General features: G+C 40.6%; 1 long non-coding RNA gene across 1 annotated transcript; it reads left to right on the forward strand.

Annotated features, from left to right (window-relative positions):
- The first annotated feature begins 4,190 nt into the window (after positions 1–4,190).
- LOC117515100 lies at positions 4,191–6,850 on the forward strand. Its single transcript, XR_004562050.1, has 3 exons — positions 4,191–4,207; positions 5,642–5,646; positions 6,737–6,850. It is a non-coding gene; the product is annotated as an uncharacterized LOC117515100 (long non-coding RNA).
- Positions 6,851–7,839: the final 989 nt, after the last annotated feature.

Below are 7,839 nucleotides of genomic sequence, written 5' to 3' on the forward strand. Positions count from 1 at the left end.
CACCTCCCCATTTCCGCCCATTTGTCTCTGTGTCTAGCGGAGTTATACAGCCGAGAGGCTCGTATGTTCTGATTGCAGTTGACCTAATCACGAGTAATATAAATGATATGCATTGACCACAAAACAAGTTTCGGGTAGTGCAAAAAAGACCTCCCAATGGTACTCTGTACCTGAAAATGTGGGCATATGTATCCGGATGTGACCCAGCTACTGCAGTTGTGATAGAGCAAGTGTTTGTGCCCATAACTCAGCCTACCATGACGCAGCATGGCCCCAAACTGTTTGATACCCTTCCCCAAGGAAAAGGAGTTGTGGCATATGACGCTGGCTCATTTGACATGGAAGAAACTGTGGCAGCAGAAACAGGTTACCATTCTTTTAATAGGTGATTGTTGTTAGCCCACCAAATTGCTTAACAATCTAACAAAAGTAACTGTATAGTTTGTGCAGGCCTACAACCTAATCTGAAAATTTTCCCATCATCACTAGAGTATGCAGGACAAAGTGGGTCAGTCTCAAATATGCCTAACATCGCTTGCATGTTAGACTTGATGTCCGCAGAGAATCCAAGTGCATCCTGCCAACATTATGATACGGTTTATACTCTGACCCTGCGAAATGCCACCCCACCTTATTTCTCTCGTAGAGTAGCGGGAAATTACATCTGCTTTACTCAGATGTCTAAAAGTAAGCCAAGTAAATTGATGGGACAGTTTCCCCATGATCATTGTTCCCGCCACGTTAACCAGACAGGAAATGTCATTGCAGACAAGCTAATTATTGCTAGAGCTGATATATGGTGGTATTGTGGTGGCAGAACTCTTAAAGGATGATTAGTTCCACTCTATGTGTGCTTTGATTTCTTTAATAACCCCCAGCTGCGATTATAGAAACATCAGACACACCAACAGCAGATTTGGCAACTTCTGCTTCTGTCTATTACTATCGTAGTAAACGCTCCATAGATCCACTGGGGAATACCCCGGTATACAATGATGCTATAGGGGTTCCACGTGGAGTTCCAAATGAGTACAAACTTGTAGACAGTGTGGCAGCAGGATTTGAATCCTTTCCACTTTGGTATGCACTGTTTCCTGTAACAGCAAACAAAAACATAGACAGGATAAATTACATACATTTCAATGTGCAAAGGTTGTCAAATTTTACTAGGGATACTATAGTAGCCATACATGAACAGTTAGCAGCCACTTCCCTTATGGCTTTCCAAAATAGGTTAGCTTTGGACATGCTCTTGGCAGAAAAGGGAGGTGTTTGTGCTATGCTTGGACAAGATTGTTGTATCTTCATTCCAAATAACAGCTCCAGATGGAAGCCTGACAAAGGCCCTCAGCAGACTGCGCGCTTTGTCAGTAGAGATGAAGGAACATTCTGGCACAAACTGTTGTGTGTTGGGGGGTGTGGCTGGATGTTTTGGTGTTCTTTTCTTTTCTTTGCTCCTCAGGTGGCATGGAAACTGATTTGTCTGTGGAGAAGGTGCTGGCTGAAGAATCCTCACCCTCATCAACATCATGTGAAGCACCTGTGACTGGTGCTCACATGCAACCTTAAAGACTTTCAGCTGAAGCAGATAATTGGATGGCGTTCTGCTTTTAAGGCATGTGTGATTCAAGCAGAACTGCCGGGAACTCTACCTTGTGATGTTCGTTTGTGAGACGCTGAGGACCGCACCTGGGTTTGACACATCGAGCCGTGAAGCAGGGAAGGGTGAGGACACATGCTGTCAGCACACATTAAAGGTAATTAAGTATTTGACTAATTGTTGATAGTAACTTGGTGTTTTGTTACACAGTATACTTGAATTGTGATGAGAATTGTGCAGCTTGCTTCTCACTGCTGTGGCGTGCAGGATAAGTGATCCTCCACTTGTTGTGAGAAGCTGCTCATTTGCATAAAGATAAAAAGTACAGACCTGAGTGTGTTGCTGATAGCGTGTGTCTTTTGAAAGATATTGTTGTAACTGCTGACTTACCTCACATCTTCTTTGCTTCACAGAGAGTCAGTTTGTCGTGTCCACCTGGGGGGTGTTTGTCTGGTGGTAGTGGGTCCAGGAGCGCCGGACTTCTCTCCTTGCGGGCGCTGGAGAGCGTGCCAGCAGTCACTCCTCCAGAAGGACGTTGGTTTTGGTTTTGTACATTTTATTTAGGCACAGGTGAAAAATAAATTGTTTTTGTTGTTGGAACCGCTTTCTGGTTATTTTTAGCGCTGGGTTCTGTCTGACGCAGGTTCGCTCCTCAATCCGCGTCGACACATAACACAAACAATCCTTAAGTAGGCCTGTTCGCTAACTTCTTCGGCAAATGGAGCAAGTTGATTGACAGTTCTTACGTCCGTACCAGTATTTTTGGCCCTATTTACAGTTCATGGCTGTTGCTGTATTCCATGCATTCAAGCTTTAACCTTACGATGCATTGATAAAGCAGTAGATGAACCTAAGCCCCCTGCATATATGCTTTAAATCCACAAGTATAACTGCACTGAATGAAGGAGAATCAGACTTGTTCCTATTTCCTCACTATGTGGATGATTCAGAGAGAGAAACTGGGGAGAATGACATATACGAGGTCTGTTAGAAAAGTATCCGACCTTTTTATTTTTTGCAAAAACCATATGGATTTGAATCACGTGTGATTGCATCAGCCAAGCTTGAACCTTCGTGCGCAAGCGTGAGTTTTTTCACGCCTGTCGGTTGCGTCATTCGCCTGTGAGCAGGCTTTGTGTGACACCGAATGGTGTCCAGCTGGACGTCTCTCACAGTTTCTGGAAAGATTTGATGCAGCAAAGCTCCAAATCGTTCAGACATTTATTCGCAATAAAAATCCGACGAGGGGGGTGGACCACTGCTCACACAAAGCCTGCTCACAGGTGAATGACGCAACCGACAGGCATGAAAAAACTCACGTTTGTATTTGGTCCAGAGTTTAGACACAGCTGACTGTGATCAACCAACATCTTTTGCAACATTGCGTGATGATTTACCCTCCTTTAAGAGTTTGATAATCCTCTCCTTTGTTTCAATTGACATCTCTCGTGTTGGAGCCATGATTCATGTCAGTCCACTTGGTGCAACAGCTCTCCAAGGTGCGATCACTCCTTTTTAGATGCAGACTAACAAGCAGATCTGATTTGATGCAGGTGTTAGTTTTGGGGATGAAAATTTACAGGGTTATTCCATAATTTATTCCTCAGAATTGAGTGAGTCCATATTTTTTTTCCCTCTGCTTGGTCTAAAAAAGTAACCGTTACTGACTGCCACAATTTTTTTTCCTGATTTCTTATAGTGTTTCTTAAAGCCAGAAAGTTGCCATTTGAAATGACTTTAGTTTTGTGTCATGTCTGTGATCTGATTTTTTTCTACAAAATTAAACAACTGAATGAACATCCTCCGAGGCCGGTGATTCCATAATTTTTGCCAGGGGTTGTATTCTTCCACTGCCAACATGTAGAGGTGATGCTGGGAACCATTAATAGTGTGGAAAAAAAAGAAGTCATCAGAGTGATGTGCACATCAGCGATAGACTGATGAGCAACTAACACACCCACGTGTTTGCAGTTATAATGGTGGATATAAAAGCATGCGCAAACTGATATGTAAAATGGCATTTACAATGCCTGCATTAACTTTATTAGAGGACCTTGCAAATGGTGCAATCTGAGGTGAGCATGTATTCAGGGAATGCAAAGGATTTTCTCGCAAATGACAACATTTTGTCAGCCCAGTCTCATTTGAGGGTGGGCGCTAAAGGGTTAAAATATGATGCAATAATCCTACATCTGGGGACAGCCCTCATATGTCCCCATCAGAAACATGGCATTTTCTCTGAGTTTTTGGGCAAATTGCATGGCAAACAATGAGAAAATGCAAACAAACAAACAAAAAACAAAACAAAAAACAAAACGTGACGATGCATTGGAAAGCGGACATGTGTTGCCGTTTGTTTATGACAATGTACGATACCACTATCGGCCGATCTTGTATTCATTTACTCATACTTGTAATCATAAAACATTTCCGATACTACATGACCTGATACCCCTTTACAAGAGTGTGATGTCAACCTCTCAGTGTGGGATTTTCATGTACATTCTCTGTAATTTCCATACTATAGACCGTTAATTTTCCATACGTTTTTAACACCGGGGCTTAAACAATGATGCAGCTAATTTATGGATTTTTACAGGCTTTCATGTACAACCACAATTCCAATGAAGTTGGGATGTTGTGTGAAATGTAAATAAAAACAGAACACAATGATTTGCAAATCCTCATCAACCTATACTCAATTGAATACACCACAAAGACAAGATATCTAATGTTCAAACTGATAGACTTTTTGATTTTTGTGCAAATATTTGCTCATTTTGAAATGGATGCCTGCAACACATTTCAAAAAAGCTGGGACAGTGGTATGTTTACCACTGTGTTATATCACCTTTCCTTCTAACAACACTCAATAAACACAGGGGCAGGGGCAACAAAAGACTGGGAAAGTTGATGAATGCTCAAAGAACACCTGTTTGGAACATTCCACAGGTGAACAGGTTAATTGGAAACAGATGAGTGTCATGATCGGGTATAAAAGGAGCATCCCCAAAATGCTCAGCTGTTCACACGCAAAGATGGGGCGAGGATCACCACTTTGCGAACAACTGCATGAAAAAATAGTCCAACAGTTTAAGATCAATGTTTCTCAACATTCAATTGCAAGGAATGTGGGGATTCCATCATCTACAGTCCATAATATAATCAGAAGATTCAGAGAATCTGGGGAACTTTCTACACGTAAGCGGCAAGGCCCGAAGACCAACACTGAATGCCCGTGACCTTTGATCCATCAGGCGGTACTGCATTAAAAACCGACATCATTGTGTAAAGGATCTTACCGCATGGGCTCAGGAACACTTCAGAAAACCATTGTCAGTTAACACAGTTTGTCGCTACATCTACAATTGCAAGTTAAAACTCTACCATGCAAAGCAAAGCCATACATCAACAACATCCACAAACGCTGCCACCTTCTCTGGGCCCGAGCTCATTTGAAATGGACACACGCAAAGTGGAAAAGTGTGCTGTGGTCTGATGAGTCCACATTTCAAATTGTTTTTGGAAATCATGGACGTCATGTCCTCCGGACAAAAGAGAAAAAAGACCATCCAGATTGTTACTAGTGCAAAGTTCAAAAGCCAGCATCTGTGATGGTATGGGGGTGTGTTAATGCCCATGGCATGGGCAATTTACACATCTGTGATGGCACCATCAATGCTGAAAGGTACATCCAGGTTTTGGAGCAGTACATGCTGCCATCCAAGCAACATCTTTTTCAGGGATGTCCCTGCTTATTTCAGCAAGACAATGCCAAGCCACATTCTGTACGTGTTACAACAGTGTGGTTTCATAGTAAAAGAGTGCAGGTACTAGACTGGCCTGCCTGCAGTCCAGACCTGTTGCCCATTGAAAATGTGTGGCGCATTATGAAGCGCAAAATACGACAACGGAGACCCCGGACTGTTGAACAACTGAAGTCGTACATCAAGCAAGAATGGGAAAGAATTCCACTTACAAAGCTTCAACAATTAGTGTCCTCAGTTCCCAAATGCTTATTGACTGTTGTTAGAAGGAAAGGTGATGTAACACAGTGGTAAACATACCACTGTCCCAGCTTTTTGAAACATTGCAGGCATCCATTTCAAAATGAGCAAATATTTGCACAAAAACAAAGTTTATCAGTTTGAACATTAAATATCTTGTCTTTGTGGTGTATTCAATTGAATATAGGTTGAAGAGGATTTGCAAATCATTGTATTCTGTTTTTATTTATATTTTACACAACATCCCAACTTCAATGTAATTGAAGTAATTGAAATGATGTAATTTTATGGGGTATTGTGTGTCAAATTTTGAGGAAAAAATGAATTGCATCCATTTTGGAATAAGGCTGTAACATAACAAAATGTGGAAGAAGTGAAGCGCTATGAATACTTTCTGGATGCACTGCATATGTAGACAGGTGTGTGCCTTTCCATATCATATCCAGTCAACTGAATTTACTCCAGGTGGACTCCAATTAAGTTGTAGAAACATCGCAAGGATGATTAGTGAAAACAGGATGCACCTGAGCTCAATTTTGAGCTTCATGGAAAAAGGATGTGAATACTTATGTACATGTGATTTCTTTTTATTTTTAAAAAATTTGTAAAAATCCAAAAAAAAAAAAAAAAAACCTATGTGTGATTTCTTAGTTTTTTGTTTTTAATAAATTTGCAAAAATATCAAAAAACTTTTTTTCACATTGTCATTATGGGGTATTGTGTGTAGAATTTTGAGGGGAAGAAAAATAATTTTATCCATTTTGGAATAGGGCTGTAACATAAAAAAATGTGTAAAAAGTGAAGCACTGTGAACACTTTCCAGATGTACCATAAGTATGTTTTTCCTATTTCAGACACATTGTATTTTCTCCAGTAAAAATGGTTTAAAAACCTGTTTTTGCCAAGACTGTATTAACAGGGTTCTAACCAGGTTATAACCATGATGTGTCAAAAACATCCCAACTCTAGTCTTATACATTACCATGTATAAAACCCTGTGTCTATTTTCCTGATCTCTGAAAGTAAAGCAGGACATGTTATATTCTTTAATTATCCCCAAAGAGTTTAATATTTTCCATCACGGGTCATAATAAGTAAATACATACAACAGTTCACAAAACCAAAAAAGTTCATAAGTCAAAATACATCCATCAATGCTGTCCATTGACTGACTGAAAGCTGCGGTCCATCATGCTGAGTAAATTCACACACAGAGTAAATAAAAAGTCTTACCTGTTCGTTTCAGTGGAATTCATCATCATACAATCCTGAAGAAAAATAATCCACACAAAGCCTCCTGAGTTTGTAAAACAACATCTGAAAATACTTTAATTCCTTGTATGGCTGAGGTTGCCCATCAGGTTAGTGAGTTTCAGCCCTTGGTGTGGGTGTTCAGGCCGATGGGAGACCTGCTTCTTCCGCTACAGGTGTAATCCGTTTGTTGAATGTCTGTGGTGCTGCATTCGGACCCTCCACTTCCCTCCACAAGCCACACTTTGGGTCCAAAGTTGAGTTACTGCGCGTCTCATTCATTATCGGCTCATTTACCACAGGCAATGGGCTATTCTGTCTGAATGCGAGGAACAACAGTGATTAAAAGTTAAATAATAGTGTGTAGAGTGAAACCCAGCAGGCACATGTACGTAAAATGTAAGTAGAAAGGACGCATCATAAGCTAGTTACGTATCCCCACGTGATATTTATGTAAATTCTACATATAGAGTAAATCAAAAACTCAATGCGAATTTTTCCTGACAGTGTTCACGTGTTTTCAACGTAGATTCTATGAGATGAATAATCTGCATAATTCGTATCATTGCGTGCAAGCATTACCCATGCATCTAAACAAATGACTGTGGCTGCCAGGAGGTAGAATTTTGTAGTCTTAGTGATCACTCACCAGCCTAAAAACTGAACTCAGTTTAGATAACATAACAGTATGGCAGCACGTTTTGTTTTCAAATAATTGCAAAAAGTAAAGCATTAATGCTAAATTAATAATTAATAAAAAAAAATTAATTAATTAATAAAAATTAATAAACTAATGCTAAAGGACAAGTTGGGACTTGCCTATCTCGGCTTTCAGTGCTTACCAGTCGAGTGAGTATAAGAGAAATTGTGGAGAGCTGGGCATGTCCCAACTTGTCCTTTAACACTCCGAAACGGAGGTGTTCCTTTGTCTCGCTTCATCAGCGAATCGGTCGTGATGCGCGAAGCCTCCGCGCGGCTTTC

The sequence above is a fragment of the Thalassophryne amazonica genome, chromosome 8, assembly GCF_902500255.1.
Source record: "Thalassophryne amazonica chromosome 8, fThaAma1.1, whole genome shotgun sequence".
In the NCBI taxonomy this organism is placed as follows: Eukaryota; Metazoa; Chordata; class Actinopteri; order Batrachoidiformes; family Batrachoididae; genus Thalassophryne; species Thalassophryne amazonica.